At 41.0% G+C, this 24830-nt stretch overlaps 1 protein-coding gene across 2 annotated transcripts in view; it reads right to left on the reverse strand.

The window, feature by feature from the left end:
• Positions 1–24830, reverse strand: part of FMN1 (formin 1) — a 394550-nt gene that overhangs the window by 101543 nt on the left and 268177 nt on the right. The window lies entirely within an intron of this gene.

Raw genomic sequence — 24830 nt, forward strand, 5'->3', positions numbered from 1 at the left:
GAACAAGGAATAAAGTTTGTTGAGCCATTTTATTTATTTATTTATTTGTTAAAAAAATTTTTTTTAATGTTTATTTTTATTTTTGAGAGAGAGAATGAATGGGGGAGAGGCAGAGAGAGAGGATTTGAAATAGACTCTGTGCTGAGAGCAGAGAGCGCAATGTGGGGCTTGAACTCATGAACCATGAGGTCATAACCTGAGCTGAAGTCGGAGGCTTAACCAATTGAGCCACCCAGACACCAGTGGGTCTGTTGGACCATTTTAAAAAGCATGGGTAGGCTGCAAGACTGTAGAGGCAAGGCCTACATATAATTAATTCATCAAAACCAAAGACATGTCGGGGCGCCTGGGTGGCGCAGTCGGTTAAGCGTCCGACTTCAGCCGGGTCACGATCTCGCGGTCCGGGAGTTCGAGCCCCGCGTCAGGCTCTGGGCTGATGGCTCAGAGCCTGGAGCCTGTTTCGGATTCTGTGTCTCCCTCTCTCTCTGCCCCTCCCCCATTCATGCTCTGTCTCTCTCTGTCCCAAAAATAAATAAACGTTAAAAAAAAAAAAAATTAAAAAAAAAAACAAAAAAAAAAAACAACAAAAACCAAAGACATGTCTAATTGCTCAAACGTCCATGGGCATTTTTTAGGAGAACATGGAACATGTTTCTTTGTCTGAGTTGAAGGATCTGTGGGCTTAGAGGAGTCACAATACATTTTTAGAGGAAAGGAGAGATTTATCCAGACTCTGCTTTTTCAGTCTGGAAGGCTCTATTCTCTGCTTACCTAATTCCTACTCCACCCCCTCCATGGCTCTGTGCCAGTTTTACTTCTCCCTCAGTTTTACAAATTCCCCATCATTTCCAAAAGTCCCAAGCTCCAAGGACCATTATAGAGGATTGTTGCAGCAACATTCAGAACTGTGACCAGAGCAAATCTTGTATCAATAGGGTTTACCTGAGAGATATAAATCAGAGTCAGATATAAAGGGCATAGAATGCTAGGTTAAGGAGTTTATCCCAAAGGAATTCATTCAACAAATACATCAGTTCACCAAATATCCCCTTGTGTGTCAACTAAATGCACAACTTATATTTGGTACTGAGGATGTATTAGTGAAAAACCCAGACTAAAATCTATGCCCTCGGACATTGTAGTGAATGGGTCACCAACAACAATGGGTAGGGCACATAGTAATTATTGTTTCTAGGAATTAGAACTGCTTGTAAACAGTGTGAATTATTTCCTCCCGTATTAACATAACTGTACTCTGGTATCTCTTTTTAGCAATACCAGCACAGTAAAGTGTCCTTCCTAGTGTTTTCCACATGAAATACACACACACGCACACACACAACTTTCAGTTTTCTACCCCTAAACACACTTTTATCAAAAGAAAGTAAAAAAAAACAAAAGAAAAAAAATTCAGAAATCAAAATCACAATATTAGCACAATAAACCTACACACTTCTTTTTCATGGTATTGGCCTTGAACTGAAATGGCTAGGGAATTACATTAAATCCAATGCATTAAAATGGTAAAATAAAAACAGCTTTTGGGGATTTCTATGGAAGGGGAAAATTATACATAAAATTAGTAAAAACTTAAGAATTTTTCAACTTTGATTATTAAAGGTAGGCACAATAGAGAGTATACTATTTTAAAAAAACTTCTTACAAAAAAAAAAACTACATGAAGGAAGGCTTCAGGTTGACTTAAGTCAAACACAAATGATAAAAGCTTAAAATAAAAAGTGCCTATTGCAAGTTCCTGAGCTCTGATGCTAAATACGGGGGGCATCTTAAGGCTTAGCATGCTGAGTGATAAGTACCATTAGAGGAAATCCTGGGTAGGGGGAATAGAAAATCTGTTCTAGAAGAGACCTACATAGATTATATTCTGTAGGGGATTGCCAGGCACATTCTGCTAAACAGCCCCTAAAGTCAAATTTCTGGGCTTGAATCAAACCAATGACTCTGGTTTGGACAACCTATATGTAATCAAAGGTGTTTTCATTCATTACCCTTGATTTGGAAATTCAACTGATGTATTTATTACGTCCAAATCATGCCTCTTAGTGACTGTATTCATCCAAAGGAAAAAATAATCTGTATCCTGAGTACTCAGAAAACTTGACTGGGCAACTGGGTACTAGGAGTGAAACTACAGGCCTCATACACATGGTACCTGGGTTATCTCGTTAACACAGAAATAATGGAGACACACAGATGGATTCACATACGCCAGTGCTTTTTCGTGTCTGTACATGCACAGTGTTTATGGCTCAAAAGCCATTGAGAGACCATTATGCTGAGTGAAGGAAGCAAATCACAAAGAACTACAAATTGTATAATTCCATTTACATGAAGTGTCGTGGATAAGCAAATCTAGAGAGACCAAAAGTAGATGATGGTTGCCTATGGCTAGGGGGGAGACTGAGGAGGTGATAGCTAAAGGGTATGAGGTTTTTTTGGGGTAATGAAATTTTCTAAAATTGTTTGTGGTGATGGTCTGCTGTGAATACACCAAAAATCGTTATATAGTACATTTTAAGTGGATGAATTATAGAAAATGTGATTATATCTCAAGCCATTTTTTAAAAAAGCGATTAGAAACTCTGAGTCTTAAATTAAAACCATAATATACAGATAAGTGAAGAATGTTCTTTTTGTGCTTATTTTTGCAAGGTAGAATGATTCGTCAAATCTTAGATGTGACCGTGTCTTCGTTTCAACAGTTACCATGGATCTGAAGTTTGAAATACACATGTATTTGAGAAATCAAACACATTAGTTTTAGAAAGGTACCAATAAATGTTATAAAAATAAAAGACCCATTAAATAAATAATTGGACTTAAGAGAAGTACTGGCAAGACACTTAAAGAATTTGCTAACTTTTAGGGGCACCTGAGTGGCTCAGTCAGTTAAGCATCTGCCTCTTGATCTTGGCTCAGGTCATGATCTCACAGTTCATGGGATTGAGCCCTGCATCGGGCTCTGTGCTGACAGCATGGAGCCTGCTTGGGATTCTGTCTCTCTCTCTCTCCCTCTTTCCCCCTGACTTCCCTGCTCATGCTCTCTTTCTCTCTCCAAATAAATAAACATTAAAAAAAAAAGAATTTTGTAACTTAAAAAAAATTCAACCCAAGCTTTGGTATTTTCTTGTGGCATAATAATGCTTATGTATATGAGTGTATCTACCATACACAAACACACACACACACACACACACACACACACACACACACACACACACAGCAACAATCAATACTTTAGGAAATCCTCTTCCTTGAACTACTCTTAATCTGAAGATACATTTATTTCTTAGTTTTCCATACCACTGATTGGCTGGGGACGTTATTTAATACCTCTCTTAGTTTCTTGATACATAACATTTCATGAGGACTAAATGAAATGTACCTGAAAAATCCTTTGTATATCGAACAGTACATTCTATCTGCAATATTCTTTATCCATTTGAAATATTTAAACACTACTAAGCCTAGATAGATAACGTATTGTACATGACTGTACTCTTTTCATTTCCAAGAACCAGGAAACAGTAACAATCATCCCACAAACTCTTTGAATTAACATTTCTAATATTTACGTGTTTAGTAAACAAATCATTATGTTATAAATATTTGAATCCCTTTCACATCCAAACCATCTTCTAAAAATTGCTCAGGCTCTTTTTTTTTATTTCTTACTCACCACGTACTTTCAGACCCATTGACATCCACCTCACCCCTCTGATGACACTGAGAAAACACTCTGAAGTCACCAAGGAATCCATCCTACTGTCTGCTCCCTTTCTCTTCTTCTTAATCTTGTCTTGGCTCACTGCCCAGCAGGATTCCATGTTCAACACTTGCCTTTCCTGAAATACTTTGTCCCCTAGCTCTGTGCCCCACTCCTGGCTTTCCTCCTAACTCTGACCATCCTGTCTCCTTTGCAGCCTCACCCTTCTATAATCAACCATTAAGTGTTAACGTTCTTTACTATTATTTGCTTTCTTCTCGTGCTTGCTCTCTACCTCAAGAAAATATCACGCAGGTAAACGTTGCAGTAACCATCATGAGGACTACGACTCCCAAACCGACATGTCTAGACCACAGTTTCACCTCCAAAAGAGCTGCCTCAGTACCTTCTTGCCTGGTCCTCCCACATCTACCCTTGCCTCCATCTGATTTGTTCCTCACACTAGAGTCAGTGATCTTTATAAAATACACATCTGACTATACCAATCCCCTGCTTAAACCTGCCGGTGGCTTCCATTACTCCTCCAGATTGGCCCTTCGAAGGCCCTGCATGGGCTGGCTCCTGCTTGCCTTCCCAGCCTCACTCTCCTGGCCACACTCTGCACTCTAGACACATGGCCATCTCCCAGTTCCTCAAACACCATCAGGTCCCTCCCCGCATCAATGTGTTCCTTCTCCAGTGACATTCTCCTATGCTCCTAGTAACCAGGCCTTGTTAGTGGTTAGTTGTTTCAATCTCAGCTCAAAGATCACTTCATCACTATTTCTTTTGGACCCTCCATTCTATACTAATGAGGTTTCCTCTGTTATAGTCTCATAGCACTGATACTTTTCCTTTGTAATTATAACTTTCATGATTGGCTGCCTCTCCCATTAGGCAGAAAGAGTATATTTTGCATATTGTTTTATTCCCAGCACCTATTATATTGTCTAGCCCATAGAAGATACTCAATGAGTATTTACTAAATAAATGAATAAACCACCAAATGGCAGGGGTGGTGGTGGGGAGTCCTATACACAAGCAGTACAGATCTTAATGCCTTGATAGTATTTGGCTCTAGTATCACATGTACATATATAGATGTTTATATACACACAGATATGTGAAAAATATATCTCTTGATATGTATATGTATAATCCATGTAGATGGATACAGGGACTGGAGAAAATGGACTGGATATCAACCATGTTCATTCACATTCATGAATTCAGATAGGAGATACAGATTCATTATGTATGTATGTATGTATGTATGTATGTATTTATTTATTTATTTTTGAGATACACATTTTTCTTTTTTTAGTCTCAAAAGCTAGATTCAGAATTCTTAGAAAGGAAATAGTCATTATCGGAAACAAAAATCTTTGATTAATTCTTAGGGTCAAGCATCCCACCATCTCTAGAGGAGAGCTTGGGTGGGTGTTACCTAATATTTTGGCTTTAGGGAAAAGTGACATTGTCTTTCATAACAGGAAGAAGAGCTTGGGTCCCTTTCAGAAGGAGAGATGAATACAGAGGAAGAAAGACAGAAAGAGAGGAACCATTGAATTGGAGAAGGCTGGTCGCTGGGGCATCCCCTTAGCTTCAGTAAAGCCTCCTGAACTCACAGTGCTTGCTGTGAGCATGTGAATACTCAAGGTGCTGAATCTTACACCAAGTCTGGACCTAGCACAGAACAAAGATACCTTACAAGGAGGTAGAGGTGCCCCCTCCAACAAGGAAATAGAAGATTGGAGGTACCAATCCTCTTTCCATCAAACCTTATGGACAGCTCTGTTTTTCTACAGAGATTTTGGAGTAAATTGCTCTTAGATCACAGGAGACAGGGTGGTTTCTATGCCTACTATGCACACACATGGGTTACACAAATATTCATACATTCAAAATATTGAGTATCTGCACTATAGCACTGTGTTAAATGTTGGGGGGTGGTACTATTTAACCAGAGGTATTGGCCATCTTTCCTCTAAAAATGTTTGTAAGAATCTAGAAACAGAGAGAGATAAATCAACAAATTGTAATGTAGTGCAGTATCATGGGACACTGGGTAGGGGCTTCCAACTCAGACTGGGGTCAGGAGGTGGTGGCCAGGGAAACTTCTTCAAAACAGATAACTTATGAGTTCAATTGAAAAAAGTTCAGGAGGAGTTAGCCAGCCAGCCAAGGAGAATGAAGGAAGAGGGAAGTAGTTTCAGAAAGAGGAAATATGATGAGTGAAAGTAAAGCATGATGGGAATGCATTTGTCTTTGGGGATAAATTAAGTGGTAATAGTATGGCTGAACCTCAGGGACAAAGAGCTGTTCTCTTTCCCAGATATTTAGTGTCCTGTGTTTTGAATCACTTAGATTTTGATTCAAAGGCACTGCATTCAGGAAACTGGATTCAAAGGAGCTGGGACCACCATGATTGGGGAAAGGAAGTCACAAAATGCCACAGAGGTAGGAGGCTTGTCATTTTAAATAAAGTAGCCAGGAAAAGTCTCACTGTGAAGATATTTGGCTGCAGACTTGACTAGAGTAAGGGAGAGAGCTGTAAGTTTGAGGAGGGAAATCAAGAGTGTTATTTAGGACATGTTAAATCTGGTATGTCAATTAGATACTCATGTTCTACATAAACGTTTGCAGTTCAGGCTTCATGGATGGAATAGAAAAATGTAGCCAAAGAAGGGAAGGGCTGCAAGACAAACCCTGGTTTGTCCTCCACAGGTGGTGGAGGAGAGGCCCGTGAAGGATGGAGAATGAGCAGCTGGATAGAAAAGTAGGGCTGTGGGGGTGCCTGTGTGGCTCAGTTGGTTAGGCATCCGACTTCAGTTCAGGTCATGATCTCACGATTCTTGAGTTCAAGCTCCGCGTTGGGCCCTGTGCTGACAGCTCAGAACCTGGAGCCTGCTTCGGATTCTGTGTCTCCCTCTCTCTCTGCCCTTCCCCTGCTCATGCTCTGTCTCTCTTACTCTCAAAAATGAATAAATGTTAAAAAAAAATTAAAAAAAAAAGTAGGGGTGTGGAGTCACATGGTCTGAGAGGAACCCAGTATTGCAAGGAAAAAAGAGCAGTCATCTGTGTGCAATACTGTTGAAAGGTCAAGTAGAAGACAGAGAAGTGGCCACTGATTCTAGCAACATGGAGGTCTCTGGTCTTCTCAAAAGCAGTTTCAGGGACTAGGGGATAAAAAGAGGAAGAGGGGTGAGGTTAGTGGAGACAGATTCTATAGCCACTTGTTTAAGTAATTAAGCTAGAGAAAGAATAGCAAAATGAAGAAAATCATTCCACCCAAGAAGATACTGTCTAGAGCTACTCTGTTCAAGAGTGGGTGCTCCTTTCCCCAAAGGAATGTTGTATAAAAATAAACCCACCAGGAAGCTTGAGCCCAGGGGAGTCCCATGATGCTGATTCACTTCACAGAGGGAGGCTGACCAAGATCAAATTCACCTTAATGTCCCATGATCATGAGTATTCTCCATGAAAAAATTTAAGCAAAAGTGACAGGGCCAAGTGAGGACATGCCAACATGCTTTAGGACTTTTGGAAAGACTTGCGAAGCTGGGCCACCAGCTACAGCCTTTGCACGGAATTGTCTAAGGCACTATTCAAAAGTCCCCCCTATCAAACATCACAGCTGAGTCAGAATTTCCACTGTGATGATTATGTGGTTATAGACGCAGCCTTGGTCTGCGAGACATTAGCATGAAAAATATTAATCACCTACCCATGACTAGGCCTAAATATAGACGGATCAGGCATGACTTGATTTATAGGGTGTTAAGCGATCCATCCATTTATTTAAAAACATCCCTTCTCATGGTCCCCATGAAAATCATCACCATTAGAAGCTTTCCCTTGAACTGAAGATGCTAACTTCAGAAGATCTCTTTAGACATGCATACATATGAATTTAAAAGGAAAACACTATTAAAGAAGAATTCATTAACATTTTAGTATAAATTAATTTCTCAGACTGGTTTGGAAAGGCTGGGGATGTCAAGCAATTGATGTGTCAAGCAATAGTGTTATAATGGAAGAAAAAGGCACATTCAGCCATGGTTCTGATCCCCAGGTAGACTGTATTAACAGGAAACCTCAGGCAGGCAGCCCTAATCACAAAGTTCCTGAGCAACTGAAAGGGAAGGGAATTCATGCTATCATGCTCAGAACAGTCATTATTTAATACTTTCATACCTTTTTTTAAAGTGTCTTGGCCTCTGCATCACATACTCCCCTCCATAGTTTTATAAGGGCTGCATTTATATATGTATTTTATACACTTGTATTTGACACAGTAACACACGTACCTTTATTCAAGATATCACACACACTTTCTCATTTATTTCACAGAATGCACATGCACTGTGTTTAATAGCCATATCAAATGTCATCAAATAAATGTACCCTAGTTTATCTAACAATGCCCCCACAGTTGAACAGTGAAGTCCCTTCTCACTTATTCTTGTAGTCAGTCAGGCTTTAAGTAAATTCTGTGCCCAGAAAAACTTATTCAGTTTAAGATTGCCTCTTCGGGTTAGATTTGAAAAGTATAGTTATGGGTAAAATAAAACATTGTTAGGGTTCTTGATACCTATGGTCAAACTGCTTTTGGTACAACACAGATTATACCAAAATGGGAATGATCAAAGGGAGAGATTTTTTAAATTACAACTGTGCCTTCTGTATTTTTGCCTTGCAGAGGTGGCTGGCTACATGTAAGCTACAATTGTGCCCATCACCATAATATGGGGGCTAGGGTCCTTGCATTTGAAGTGATTTTACTCTAGAATGTAAGATATGAGATGATCATCCATGCACTGAGGTAGTTTCCTGAAAGATGACTGTACCTGGCAACATGCAAAAGTTGACACAAAATAATTTGTGATGTAACTGCAACATAAGGCTAGGTTTGAGGTCTGTCCCTGAAAGCAGCCTTTCTGAAAGGCCTCCCTGGCCCCATTTAATTGGAATGAAAATTACACTATCACCAATACCAATGGAGTTATCTGAATGGGCTTGGGGAACTGTCTACAGGCATATTTACATTAAGCACTCAGATTTCTGAAGTATACATTTATAAAATTATAAACACATTATTTTAAGATGTTCAGACCTGTGAACCAAGAATATTAAAAGGTCTGGACACATGATTAAAATCCAGGGGCACCCGGGTGGCTCAGTAGGTCAGCGTCCAACTCTTGATTTGGTCTCAGGTCATGACCTCGCAATTCATGAGCCCACACTGGGCTCTGTGCTGACAGCACGGGAACTGCTTGGGATTCTCTCTCTCTCTCTCTCTCTCTCTCTCTCTCTCTCTCTGCCCCTCCAGCCCACTTGCGTGCGCTCTCTCTCTCTAAAAATAATAAATAAAAAAAATCCAAGCCATTTCTGGAGAAGAGACAGAACCTATATTTTTGGGCAACCAATGGAGTATTTGCATTAAGGAGGGCCTTTAGTGAAAATGAGCAGGTGAAAATTAAGAGGTTGCTGATGGGATCAGCAAAGGCAGAGCAAAGACACGTTAAGTAGTATATGGCTTATTCTCACAGAAATTATATTTGAGGTCAAACAATACGTCTTATCCAATGCTCGAATCAGGAAAATGGCTTCCCCATAGGAATTCTTAAATAAAACATGCTTCTTGGGGCACCTCAGTGGTTCAGCCCGTTAAACATCTGACTTGTGATTTCGACTCAGGTCATGATCTCACGGTAGAGAGTTCGAGTCTCACATCAGGCTCCACACTGCCAGTGCAGAGCCTGCTTGGGATTCTTTCTCCCTTTCTCTCTCTGCCCCTCCCCTGCTCATGCTCTCTCTCTCTCTCTCAGAATAAGTAAATAAACTTAAAAATGCTTCCTCTAGAGCCAAAATGCTTATTACACAGTAGTTTCTACTAACATTAAGTGACAGATTCTCCAGTACATATAAATCTTGAAGGCAACAGGCCTGCCTCTTTACAACTCAAGAGAATCAGTAAGGGGCAGGGGTAACAAAACTGATCTGAGGACTATTTCCTTCCAGCAGTACAATAGCTGGCTGCAAAGAGACCAGTGATTAAGATACATAAGCCCCATTAGCAAAAAGCAACCTGTTTCCACATTGCTCAACCAGGACAGCTGCAAGCCTTCCGCAATTTCTCTGACCTCTGGGCCCCCGTTCCCATTTCGGCCTCTGCTGGTTAGTCACATTAACCGTAATTTTCTACTCTGGAGAGTGTTTACATCCAGATAAACCAGAAAGAAATTTAGAGGGAAAAAGATGGAAAGGCACAAGGAGAAGAAAGCAAAGGATGGAAAGTTATTTTAAAACACCCAAGCTCAACTGGTGGACACATTCTGGTATCTATTCTTGGCTAAAGGAATCCCTGACAAAGCATGAAGCTGGCAACAGCAGCTAATCAGTTTGCCACTGTTTTCAGATTTAATGCAATATCTGGCTCAGACGTTTAAAAAAAAAATCCCCTATTCCAGCTAAAATATTTACACAGTCCTATGTGTCTCACTTAATGCCTGTTAAGCAATTGTCTTTTAAAACTCCACAGACACTTGTAAATCTGTCGGGAGAATTGTGGCCTATAAACAAGGCTTCAAATAAAGAGGGCTGTGTTGTCAATCTGCTAGGAGTCAGGATTTCTGAGGATGTGTTTGAAAATAAAGTTGAACATCAGAAATAGTTGAGAGCAGGTAACCAAGCGGCCAATAGTCTCGCTGGCGGGATGCTGTTAGTGGTATTGTTGGGAAGCCTCCAGACACTGACCTCAGCTATTTAAAGTCCTGCTCTCCTGTAAACCTGTCATTGAGCCTACCTCTCTGTTGAGTTATGGCACAGGGAAAGTTACTGGTCCAGAGGCCCTGGTAGTCTGCCTCCCAGGGCCTGGCAGGTTAGGGAAGGTGAGCGGGTGATGTCTGCGACAGGACGCCGTTATTTGGTTAGGCGGGAGTGTGTTAGGAAGGAAGGGACTCTTAGAGGAAAGGGGAAATGCCGGGCAGGACTGAAGTGGGGTGGTGGAAGGAGACAGCCGAAATGGTGACACAGAAGCAGTATCCCCCGGGAGAGGCTAGGTATGACAGATGATGAAATGCCTGTTAAACTCCCTAAAGTCTTCAGCGCTGACGCCACGGAAAAGGCAGAAGAGGCCTATGTTAAGCTATCTCCTGCTGGCCTGGGGGAACCCCAGGAACTTGTCTGTGTCTTCCAGATGAGCCACGTACTTGTGGCAGGATTTTGTTCAATCGTTCAGTTATTTCCATTAGATGAGTTGCCTGGTCAGTTTTACTCTGTGCCACTGACCGCAACATGGTGTTGATTAGGATTCACAATTAATTGTACAATAGCTTTAAGGAAGAAAAACAACACATTAAAGGTATATACCAGGTAAAAACAAACAAACAAAAAAACTCAGCCTCAGCTTAAATCGCTCAATTTGGGGGGGAGGGTAGGTGGTTAAGGGGAAAGATGTGTCCTGGATTGAAAAAACAAATTAGGTATTTGTAGTTCCCAGATATAGTGCCTTTAACAGCAGGTAGCAACTATTTGTTGATTCCCTTTATAATATCACCATCAGGAAGGGCATTGCAACTGTTTTCATGAAGCAGCACAACAGCTGGAGGGCAAACCCTGCTTTCCTTCCCCACCCCTATCAGACAGCAAGTTTTAATCACTGTTCTTAGGGACAGATTCCTATTCCTGAGAGAAGAGGAATCAGAAGAATAAGTAGGAATCAGTTTCTCCCCCTAGAAAATGAGAGTAACACTTGCTCTTATAATGTGTTTATAAATGACTTGATATTTTAGTTAGTTTATTCAAAATTAGCAGCTAACTCAGTGCTTTGAATAAATATTTGCTAAACAAAGGAGCTGAGTGTAAGGTCAAGCAAGCCCCTCCTCATATTTCAGAGGCTGTGTTGTTTTTTTTTGTTTGGTTTTTGTTTTTTGTTTTTTTTGGATACCTGGAAATTTGATAGTGTTTTTACAGTCCATCAAAATAGTCAAGAAAAACACAGTCAAATTAGCAGTTTTAGCCCATGGCTAATGGCACAGGAAAAGTTACTGGTTTAATGGCACCTTGTCGTTACACAGAATTGGGCATAATGCCTTCTATCTCTATATGCTATGATTCCCTGAAAACGATACCAAGTTCTCAACTTGTATGACTGGTAACAAATGGCCCTTAATAACCAAAGATGTCTTGGACCTTAGCCTGCCTTATGTGTCTCATTTTATTCCTTACAAGAACTCTATAAGCTTGGTCTGGCTATTATTCCTTTTGATAAGTAGGGATGAATAAAGTTCCACAGACATTAAGTGGCTGAGTCAGAATCTGAACCCAGGGATGTCAGACCCACTGGCCTTGTGCTATCCAACCTCCTACCCTAATCACCTACAGGGAAGTTCTAGAAACAGTATGGAGTAGCTATGAAAGTGCTTTGCAAATAGTAAGAAACAAGGTAATGAAAGCTAAAAACCGCTCCCTGCCACCAGGGGATCCTTTTATTTTAAACGGAGAAACAGAAGGCTGGGCGAGGTTAGGTGGAGGTTATGTTAGTAAGCGGCACAGAGGAGGCCAAGAGCAGGGCTGCTGACTCTCAGGCGGGTCAGTGATCTTTCTATGGTACCTACAGGGTAGAGTCACAGTCCATGACCTCTACCCATTCTAAGACCCATACTGAGGCCAAGAAATCTGGAAGAGATAAGGACATTGGCAAAAACTCCAATCCCCTTTGCTGGGGCTAAAGAGGCCTCCCTCCAACTTCACTCATTTCATCGTCTGACATGAAAAGCATCCATTTGTGGATTGTGAAGCTTCCACAGGGTCCAAGATACACAATTTACTTGCGCAGGAAAATATTTTGATATTCGCAAAACCACCCACAAATCTTTTTCTGTGAAGAAATGCTTTGACCTGACACAAGTTTACGGTAACATAGCATAAGCTCTGGCTTGGTAATGAAAAGACCCAAGTCCTATGCTGGCCATTCTGCTTCCTATCTTCAAGACCCATCTTCTCCTCTACAGGCCTGCCCTAACCACTTCAAAGGATGAAGCTATACCCACAGGTTGGGGAATCACCATTACAACTGCATTAATACCTTTTTCTTTTTTTGAATGGGAATATAGAAGATACTTCATTAATGGACTTGCCAAGGCAATGCTACTTTCTATTCCTCCTACTTGATTCCCACAGCATGTTCAAAGATTGCAGCTGGAAGGCTACTCTCTGGTTTCCCTGAGCAATTCTTCCCATTGTTGAGTAGGATCCTTATCAAGAACGGTTGTGTTTTTTCCAAACCTATTTATACAACTTGTTCTTTTTATTGTAATTAAATAATTTTTTTAAGAAATTAAGATTTTATTTTTAGGTAATCTCTACACCCAACGTGGGGCTTGAGCCCACAACCCTGACATCAAGAGTCATAGGTTCTACAGACTGAGCCAGCCAAGCTTCCCTGTAATTATATAACATAATTACTTGATAGTAAACTGTAGCAATATGACTGTGAAAAAGCACTATTTCTGCCAATTTAAGTACAAGAAGCTAAAATATTGTTGTTAAATATAGGTGCAAGAGAACACAGTGGAGACTGGGGGGACATGGCAACCCAGTGCAACACAGTACTCAGGTTTGGATCCTGGAACAAAAAGAGTACATTAGTGGAAAAACCGGTGAAATCCAAAGAGATACTAGAATTTAGTTAAGTGAAACGTACCACTGCCAGTTTCTCAGTTTTGATGACTACATTACAACAGTGCAAGATGTTGTTAACATAACAGTCACAATAGGGAAATTTGATCAGGGCTATAGGAGAACTCTCTATATTATCTTTGCAACTTTTCTGTAAACCTGAAATTATTCCAAACTAACAATAAAAAGCTCATTTTTAAAAAGGTGTGGGAATGATGCTATATTTAACTTATTTAAAAAAAATTTTTAATGTTTTTTATTTATTTTTGAGACAGAGAGAGACAGAGCATGAACAGGGGAAGGGCAGAGAGAGAGGGAGACACAGAATCCAAAGCAGGCTCCACGCTCTGAGCTTGTCAGCACAGAGCCCGACATGGGGCTCAAACCCACAAACGAAGCGATCGTGACCTGAGCCGAAGTCAGACGCTTAACCAACTGAGCCACCCAGGCGCCCCTCAAACCTAACTTTTAACTGTGCTCTGTCATCTCCCTATTGTCCTTAACTCTTGGGAGAAATTATGTTTAGCTCATTATGGCTATCTAAAATGAAACAAACTTGGCTTTAACTTAGAAGTTGATTAACTTGGAAGATTACTGAATCTTCATAAGAAGATTTAATAACTTTTTTTTTTAATGTTTATTTTTGAGAGAGAGATACAGAGCGTGATTGGGAGAAGGGCAGACAGAGAGAGAGGCACAGAATCTGAAGGAGGCTCCAGGCTCTGAGCTGTCTGAATCTGAAGGAGGCTCCAGGCTCTGAGCTGTCAGCACAGAGCCCAATGCGGGGCTCAAACTCACAAACTGTGAGATCATGACCTGAGCCAAAGTCAGACGCTCAACCGACCGAGCCACCCAGGTGCCCCCTTAGCTTATTTTAAATTAAATATTAAGGGATCCAAGTATCATTTTCTATGATTCTTGATTTGGGCCAAATTTTATCCATTAACCAATCACAGTGGATAAGAGTTCTACTATATAAAGATCACTTCTAGGGGCGCCTGGGTGGCGCAGTCGGTTAAACGTCCGACTTCAGCCAGGTCACGATCTCGCGGTCCGTGAGTTCGAGCCCCGCGTCGGGCTCTGGGCTGATGGCTCAGAGGCTGGAGCCTGTTTCCGATTCTGTGTCTCCCTCTCTCTCTGCCCCTCCCCCGTTCATGCTCTGTCTCTCTCTGTCCCAAAAATAAATAAACGTTGAAAGAAAAAAAAAAATTAAAAAAAAAAAAATAAAAATAAAGATCACTTCTAGATGGTATCCACGCCGAATTCTTTGAGGCATGGGTGATTTCAAGAGCAGATCCTTGAGAGCCATTTAGAAAGAGAATATCTGAGATCCAAACCTGCTATAATTTTACGGTTGATTTTTATATCCCATATCCTATAAATGGCCAGAATTCCAGGAATTCTTAGCTGTTCAATTAACTAAGTCTAGGAGAGAGACCAGTAACCTTTACTGAATAAGGAGAACTGTAGAATGCACTGAAATCACATAGTAACAATCATCTCAGAAACTCAGAGTTGGAATTCATTTTCAAAATCATCTAGCAAAATTCCCCTTACTTTTTAAAATTTTTTTATAATGTTTATTTTTGGGAGAGACAGAGACAGAATACAAGTGGGTTGGGGCAGAGAGAGAGGGAGACACAGAATCGTAAGCAGGCTCCAGGCTCTGAGCTGTCAGCACAGAGCCTGACGTGGGGCTCAAACTCACGAGCTGTGAGATCATGACCTGAGCCAAAGTCAGACACTCAACTGACTTAGCCACCCAGGTGCCCACAAACTCCCCTTTCTGATGGCATCTATCCTACCCATCTGCTGTAACACAGTCTTCCAACCACAAGTGGGTGAGGCACCTGTTACCTCTCAGGGACATCAGCTGTCCCTTTGTCCAATCTTAAAATATGTCTCCCTAAAGTGTCTACCTATTTATGCTTATTTGACATCTTTGTCCATAAGGAAAAAATCTAATTTCTCTCTAATAGCAAGGTCAGCAACTACGGAAAGCTGAGTCTTTCCTACATTTATTAATTTGCTCATTCATTCATCCACTCAACCCTGTGGCAGTAGGTATAAACATTAAAAAGATCCTTAGATCTTTGCCTTCATGGAGCAGGAGGGATGGAGCAGGAGGGAAGTAAGGGTGGTAAATGTTTACAAATAAATAGAAAACAATAGCACTATCAAAACTGGGAGTCCTAACAGTCACTATTCAAAGCGTGGCTGCTATAGTTTGGGTGAACAGAGAAGGCCCAAGGCACGGAAATATCTAAAATAAGGGCATTCCAGGTGTAGGGATCGACTGCTGCAAAGGTTTTTTTTTAATATAATTTATTGTCAAATTGGCTAACATACAGTGTGTGCGGTGTGCTCTTGGTTTTGGGGGTAGATTCCCGTGGTTCATCGCTTACATACAACACACAGTGCTCATCCCAACAAGTGCCCTCCTGAAGGCCCATTACCCATTTTCCCCTCTCCCCTGCCTCCCCCTCAACCCTCAGTTTGTTCTATTTAAGAGTCTCTTATAGTTTGTCTCCCTCCTTCTCTGTTTGTAACTATTCCCCCCCCCCTTCCTTTCCCCATGGTCTTCTGAAACAAGCTTACTGGGTTGGAACACAGAGAAGGCCTGTGAGGCTGGAGTTTCGTGGACAGGAGGGGATAGGGTGGCATGAGATGAGACAGGAAAGTCAGAAGTGGTCAAAACATGTTAGCACCTGTAAGGCATGGCTACAGGTCTTGAGGTTGGATTTTAGTCCAAGAGCTACAAATATGAAACAAGGTGGCCTGACTTGTCTGATGAGCAGAGACTGAATTTAAAGGGAGGGCAAGAGCAGAAGCAGGGGAATCTGTTAGGGGTCCATTGTTAGGGCCCCAATGAGAGAAGGTGCTGGTTTGGACTAGAAATGTGCCGTGGATATGGAGAGCAGTGAACTGACTCAAAGCTCGTCTTGGAGGAAGAACCAGCAGGATTTGCTGTTGGACTAAATATCAGAAATGGGCACACAAAGAGAACCAAGGGTAAGTATTATACACTTCGCTGATATTCCACAAAGGGATTTCCTTCATATGACCCTGGTCCCTCCACTCCAATAATCAGTAAGGCAGTGACACCTGCCTTTCTATACAAGGACACAGGGATGTGGAGGCACAGCTCGTCAAGCAGGGATCTGAACTCAAGGGCTTGTGACTCAGACTTTTCCGTGACAGTAGCTCTTATTTCAGCATTTTACGTTTCTTGTCAAAGAAAAGGAAAACAAAATAAATTCTATTAACTGTGTTCATTTATAAATAAAGAGTAGAAGTAGAGTGAAAGCTGAGAGGAGGAAACCAGCGTAACGTAACTCATCCTTCCCACCTAGAGATGTCACAACCGCAGCTTCAAAGGAAAACACAAACTTCTTCCATTAGTTAAACGAATGAATCAGGTTTCAGTTTCCGTATCCTCTCTCCTTTCTGTACAACTTGTCTTTGAAGGCATTCTGTTTGGGAAATGTGTGACCTTTACCCACCATACCGCACTCAATTGAATGCTTTGCATCAAAAGTTACCACGCTGATCAACATTTTACACCCACTGCCTTTCTGAAATACTTACCCCAGTTCCTTGTGTCTGTTTTGTTGAAATCGTCTTACAAAAATAAATCATATCAAAGTTTTTCTTTTATTATTCCTGAAACTTTGCTTGCAAAACTAAATATTTTTTAACACCATGGCAACACAGCCAGGACTCTGGCTAATGTATCCAGTCGTGTACCAGAGACCAGGCTTAGCAAACTACTGCCGCGGACAAATGGGCCGCGAAGGAGGAAAGAGCTAATAAATTAGGCATGGTCAATAATCAGTCAAGTCACGTCTTCTGGAGCTTCCTTAAAGGTGATAAATTAGCCACGTTCTCCTAATGGCTGATGCCCCCCTCTCCATTCTAGGACACACGGATACGCGTTGCGCGAATTGCAAACTGTATAACTCCTGAATGAGTTTAAACAAAACCTCCCACATCTCCCCCAAGTACTTCCTCAGACATCTGCTCCTCTGACCCTTCCAGTATCCCAGAGTTGGAGAGGGTAGGATGATCAGCTGCAGTGTTTCAGCCGAGGCTCACAAAGGTTAAGTGATTTGTCAGAGTTGCACGGCTTATCACATGGTTGGCAAGAGGCAGAACTAAATTTTTTAAACTGCATCTCCTGAACCCCCAGCTGGGACTGCTTTCCACACGCCAGCTTCTGCCACCGAGACTTAACTCTCACTTACAGATGCGCTGGGTGGTTGTTGTTGCCGTGTTGGTATATTTATCAAAGTGGTACCTGCGCATAGTTAAGAGAAGACACGTATCCTACTCCAGGAAAAGCAGTTCCCCATTTCCATCCCACAATCTCCACTCAGTTCTCCCTCCCCAGGGGCAGACATTTGCGCCAATCTGACCTGATGATTTCAGTACTTAATTGCAGGTCTCCAGCAAGCGTCTATCGGCACTCGGTGCACATCTTTCTCTTGATACAATATAAAAGATATAGTTGTCTTTCCTTCCCGGATACCTACTGCACACGAGCCCCCTTTCGGGATAGCACAACCACAGCTTGGCTGGACTGGCATCCCGTGTTAACATTAACATGACTTTGCAAACACAGCTCCCTGTCTCAGCAGATACACAATTTCTGATTGATTTGTCTTTCCTAGACCTCCTCCTGTGCTCAAACTCCCTCACCCTCACGATATTTCTTTTTTTTCTAATATGCTCTGTGTTCTATGTTCTTTTCATGAAATGAACTCCAAACTTGTTGCTAGTTGTGTAACTCTTGTCAAAACATTCAGGACACATCAGATACATTATTAGGTACATATCTTCGAGGATCTTCTCCAGGATTCTTTTGACCCAATCTAATCTGGAATGTCTGCTCTCTGTGCCTGGCTGCCATCCTGGGCCGTCCACCCTGTAGTATCTCTTTACCTCTCTTCTCCACTGGATTTTTAATTTCCTGTCACCTTTGTCTTCCTATTTCGTAATAAAGCACATTGTGTAGTAGCATCCTGAGGATGGCTGCATGGGAGGTAAATTTTTTTGATAACTTACATGTTTGAAAATACTTTCATCTGTCTTCATATTTGATGATTTGGTGGATACAAAATTCTGGATTGGGAATAATTCCTTCAGAATTCGGATCCATGTCTAGCTTCTAGTCTTGCTGTTGAAAGACCTAAAGCCATTCTGCTTCCTGATTCTGGGTAATTGGTTTCCACATCTCACCCCTCCAACTCCCTTTCCCTTCTAGAAGCGTGTAAGTTTGTCCTGAGTATTCTGAAATGTTCTAACAATGGTATGGATCTGTTTTATTCCATTCTGCTGGAATCCCTTTGGGACTTTTAAAATAAGAAACGTGTGTCCACTTTGGGAAATTTTCTTGAATGATTTCATTGATTTACTTATGTATGACTACATAGGAATGTTTATGTATTTATGCATATACATTTACACACAAATTTGTGTCAAGTCATGTGGCAGTAAAACTTGGATTGCTTCTCACCTTTCTCCGCTCCTGGATTGGAATTCCACTTTTTTATTTGGTGGATTCATTTACCACTTGTCCATCTACTTCCTGAGCTTCAGAAAATTTGCAGTTATGGTTTTCTCTATCCTTCTGTGCTCTTGACATGACGCTTTCAAAGAATTTTATTATTTTTAACATAATTTTTAAGAGGAACTGAAATCCTACATGAGTGCTTAATCCAGATGAGTGTTCAACTGCCCATCTTTTCTCAGAAGTCCTCCAAAATTCTTCCAGAATCTTTTTTCTCCCTTCATCAGAGCTATACTGCTTACAGTCCATGCTCAAACGAATAATTAAAGAAAAAATTCATTCTCATTTCTTTTCTTTCTCTCTTAAAGAACACTTACACTCTTGTGGGGAGAAAGCTACTTGATAGACGTCATTTCTCCTGCACAGACAGGGCTGGTCCAGAGCACAGAAGCAACAGTCTGCTTTGCCACGTGACTTGACAAATCCTGGAAGGTTCCCCTAATTTCTCATCTATGCCAGAACCACATTACATGTAATGTCCACGAATGGAAGAGATAACAAAGAGTCAACACCACGCAGGTCACCTTGGGTGGCCCTGTAGTCCTCTGATATTCATCTGGCTGCCCATCTCAGACCAGTATGCTTGCCTTCTGGGTCATAAAGGAATAAAACATAGGGAAGGCGATTTTCAAAGACAGAGATAGAGCAAGTGTATCAGAGAAACCAAAAGAAATGGACAGAGAGGAAGCAGGAGGATAGAGATCACAGCAGGTAAATTAGTTGAGTGGTTATGGGTAGAGACCCAAAAAAGCCTAAAGTCAATCCAGTTACCACCTGTAATCCCTTTAGCAGATGAACTAGAGAAACAAGTGGGGCTTATTTGTCAAGATTTCTCATTCTAGATCATACTGTTAGTGCCTGAGGGAAGGGCCTACAAACAGAAGAAAAAAGCATGGTGCAACACAGAGTATAAACTCTGTAGTCAGATAAATCTGCTTCCAGTCTGAGCTTCATCATTAGCAGCAAAGTTGCTTCAACTTCCTTACTGCTAGAATGCAGGCAGTCCTCAGTTTGAAGGTGTTTTAAGAAACAGAGGAGCTGGAAGCCAATTTGCAGGTTTTTGGTTAAGTGTGCATTAAGCAGCCACTGTCATCGTTAGTGATGGTGGAAACGGACGTGCACCGCACCCCAGAACATATTCTGCGCCCGTGTCCACTGCCCATCCTTCAAAGGAGGATGTTCTCACTGAGATCGCTTAGAATTGCCAGTGCATGGTAGTCATAAAAAAGGGAACCAACTTTTAGTTGGTTTTCTTATTGCTTTTAAACTCTCTATAGACATCCAGATAAAAGACAGGACAGCAAGTTAAATTTAAATTTGAGATAAACAAGGAATAGTTGTGTTTTTTTTTTTTTTTTTAGTGTAAGTGTATCCTGTGCGATATTTGAGACACACTCCTGCTAAAAACAAAAGGCTTGTTTATCTGAAATTCAGATTTAACTGAGCCTCCTGCATTTTATTTAATAAATCTAGCAACTCTAAGGTTACCTCCATATTGCATGCACTGGGGGCAGAATTGTAGCCATTCTAGTCTCCTGTTCCCCTGACTGTGCGTCTATTGCAAATTCAAAGGAACAGTCACCACACAGACCTTCTTTAAATCATCTTCTTTGCTTCCTGGGATAAACTCAGTAGGCAATCGCTTTTCCTAAATTCTGTTTTGGGGTCAGCAGTACTGACTGACTTAGTGTGCCAAAGGCTATACTTTCGTCCAAGTGGTGGACAGATACAGAGATTCCTGACCAAGGAGAAACCAACATGCTTGTAAGAAAGATGGAGTCAGAGAGGATGGTAGAGACTCGAACTTTCACTAGAGAACTGCTGAGTGGAGTCATGACACACCCTTCCCACTCCCCCCAGTAATGCAAACTTTAATATCCGCTAGTAGATTAGCAATGACAGTTATTAGCATTTCTCCTTATTTTTCATGGCCAAATCTTGTTTAACTACAGTATTGAGGAGAGGAAAGGACATACCACACAACCCCAAATCAAAACGTAAAAGAAATAAAAGTGGTCATGGGCATCATGAAGTGCAAGTTCTGCTGACCAGCCCTTCTGCCTTCCCTCCATCACTGAGGATGCCAATTCTACTGGAGACAGCTTCTCCCCCTTCCCGATGCCAACAGTGCTCAGAGTCTCAAACCCCGCCTCACACATCTCACCCTCCAGCACCTCACAGATATCAGCTCATCAGTGTATTTGCCCAAACAATTTATTGATTATGTTAAATGAGCTAAACAGCAAAGCAGAGGACTGTTTCTACCTTGCAGGAGACACAACAGGTGGTCTATGGCTTACCGTGTAGTTTCATATATGAAAGGTTTTCCAGCATGTAAAGAGTAGAGCTGACTTACTAATTGTTAAAAATAATATATTAACTTGAAAAAAAAATACTATGACTAGTCCTTAACCTCACTAACCTACCTACCTAGAACTCAGAGTCGACTATAACTTTTTTTTTTTAAATCTAGTTCTAATTGTAAAAATTTCATATACATATCCCAATAGCTAGACTATTGCCTCTATACCAGTCTCTGCCCAGGGCCATGAGAAACTACCAGGTAAAAGGTTCTTATTTTCTGCTTTTATGTGTGGAGGTGTGTGGTTCCCTCCCCAATTCCTCCTCTTTTAGCTGATTATATTGGCATTGACTGTATGCCTCTAAATAATAAGAGTATTAATTTTGGGGTGGGTCTTTACCAGGGATTTGGGGCTAAAGGAAGGAATGAATTTGGTCTGACTTCTTTACCTGGAAGACATACTGACTGTAGTTTGGAAAATCTACAAACAACAACAACAAAACCCTACAACAAAAAGCCCCTCTCTTTCTTGAACTGTTACTTTCATGTGTGTATGAATTTAATATTCTCCTGTCCTCTCTATGTGGAAATAGAATGTTCAGGTCCTAGTGTTGTACATAACAGAGATTCATCAGGATGGCTTTGGGCTAATTTGATCACTCCATTACAATGAGGACATTGGGATTGAAAATGCTTAAAGATGTGATGGATGTACTTTAATGTAAAGTTAGTTTGGAAATATTACTACCATTCAAACTTAGAATGAAGTTTTTTTATAACAATTCTTGAATGCCTGGACTATGCATCTCACACAGGATCTCATTTAGAGAAAGCTTAAAAAGGTTAACAAGTTAGCATAAGTATTTGCAGGATAAACATGTCTAGAATGATAACATATCAAAAAGTCAACACAGACTCTTGCTTTTCTTAAACTGTCATATTCCCAAATATTTCTAAATGGTACAAAAGAAAGGACATGTTCAAATACATATTCTTAAATATTTAGAGAAAAGGACATCATGAGAATTATCTTAACACACACACACTTGCATCTCAGCCAAGACTTTCAAATAAGCTGGAATATCTTCCACTGAGGGCTAACTATCAATTACATTTTCCCAAATTCATATATGGAATAACAGAGCTAATAATGCATCATTTTCAAGGCACGATTTAGTAATAGCTAGTTGATTAAATAGCCTATCTTTAATGACAGGGGATACTGAGTAACTATTGCTGGCTAATACGAGTGATTTAATTTTGTTTTTAAATTTTTCAGACCATGCTGACTTCTCAACATCTATCTGAAGAGCTCCCGTCTCATTTTCCAAAAACAAACAAAAAAAAAATTAATTCAGCTTTCCAACTTCCATAGCCACAGTGAAATTTTCATAATAAAATACTACCATAGGATCATATCAAATCAATATGGATTGGGGGTTTTGCTATTTTTTTTAATGTTTGTTTATTTTTGAGAGAGAGAAAGAGCGAGCATGAGCAGGGGAGGGGCAGAGAGATAGAGAGACACAGAATCTGAAGCGGGCTCTGAACTGACAGCAGTGAGCCCAACGCAGGGCTCAAACTCCCGAACCGTGAGATCATGACCTGAGCTAAAGTTGGTCGCTCAATCGACTGAGCCACCCAGGTGGCTCTGTAGAACCTTTCTCAGAAAACACTAATTCACATTTCATGCAATACCGGTGAGCATCACCACTTGAGAAATCGTACATCTTATAGCCTCAGCAATGGTGTGCGTGCGTGTGTGTGTGTGTGTGTGTGTGTGTGTCATTAGTATTAACTGCCACAATTAGGATACATTGCACAGTGCATTTGTTCCTATTGCTACTATAACAAATTATCATACACTTAACTGATTTAAACAAATGTACTAAATATATTACCTTATAGCTCTCTGTGTTAGAAGTCTAACATGGGTCTACTGGGCTGAAACCAAGGTGTGTTGACAGGGCTGCATTCCTTCCTGGGGGCTCTAGGGAAAATCTGCTCCTTGCCTTTTCCAGTGTTAGATGCTTCCCACATTCCTTGGTTCACTGCCCACTTCTTCCATCTTCAAAGCCCACAACACTGCATTTCTCTGATCATTCCACTGTACTATCTCCCGCTGGCCACAGACAAGGAAAATTCTCAGTTTTTAAAGATTCATTTTAAAGATCCATGTGATTAGATTAGGCCCACTTGGATAGCCCAAGATAATCTCTCCATCTTAACATCGGCAAAGTTCCCTTTTGCCATGTAAGGTAACATGTTTCAGGGATTAGGGTTTGGACATTTTTGGGAACCATTATTCTGCCTACCACATATGGGTTGGTAAAAATACCTTGAGAGTTCTGACCAGTAGACAAGGTCAAAGAATAAGAGAGCAACTATTTCTACCATTTGTTTTTTCCTAATTGTTACTTATCACAGTATCAGGGAAGCTAAAATTATTGTCTGAGTAAGGGATACAGAACAGTAAACAAAATATGGGACACATTCCCAAGCACCAAGAATTGGGTTCTGTCACCACTAAGGTAGAGAAGAGAGTGCAAGTGCTCCGGGAATTTGATTCTCCACAAACATATCCAGCAGGCCTCTCAGCAATATGGGCCTGATTCTACAAGGTGTGCATTTTCCAATAAAAGGTATATACCCCTAATCAGCTTTACTGAAGTTTTCCTTACTAATGGACCATGCATTCATTACCTCCTCTGACATAGGCCCTATAATTTTCCCATTTCACAGGTAAGAAAAGGAATCTTCTTTATGGTTTTGTTACCTGACAAGATCCTGCTTCCACCAAACCAGTAAAAGTACATCATCTGATTCCAAAGCCCGAGTTCTTAATCCTACACAATAATTGTGTCTACTCACTTGTGTGTGTGTGTGTGTGTGTGTGTTCACTTCTCGCGACCCCTGTTTCCTATATGTCTTCCCCATTCCCAAGTAAATTTTCTCCTGTCTCTGATCTGAGGGTCTACACATGTGGCTCTAAGAGTGTGTGTGTGTGTGTGTGTGTGTGTGTGTGTGTGTGCGCGCGCGCGCGCGCACACTCACTCATGCGCACATGTTCAGTAACTCTCTGTCATTGGCACCACCATGAGGCTTTCTGCCTTTAACACATAACTTACTGTTTTGATCTGGGTTCAAATATGGAGACCTCTGGGTCACAGGCAGGATAGATGACAAGTGCATGCCTTAGAGTCATATCTAGCTTCAAAATGTGGCTAGATCATCACCTGTAATTTGGCAAGTTATGTGAACACCATGAACTTCAGTTTCCTCCTCCTAGGAGAGACTGATAATAGTATCTGCTTCATAGGGTCGTTGTAAAGATTAAAAGACATGATTATGTAAAACATCTGATAGATAATAATCACACAAGAAACTGGCTGATACTATGATCATCAACTGCCTGCTCTTTTTATCTACATAAAAGTGCTATTCAAAGTTCTCGTTTCTACAAAAGATGCTTATCGGCAACATCTATTTGTATCACTGCCATTTGCACAACCAACGACTATAGTTTAATTCCCACCCTATTGCTAAGG

The sequence above is a fragment of the Lynx canadensis genome, chromosome B3, assembly GCF_007474595.2.
Source record: "Lynx canadensis isolate LIC74 chromosome B3, mLynCan4.pri.v2, whole genome shotgun sequence".
NCBI classification, from domain to species: domain Eukaryota; kingdom Metazoa; phylum Chordata; class Mammalia; order Carnivora; family Felidae; genus Lynx; species Lynx canadensis.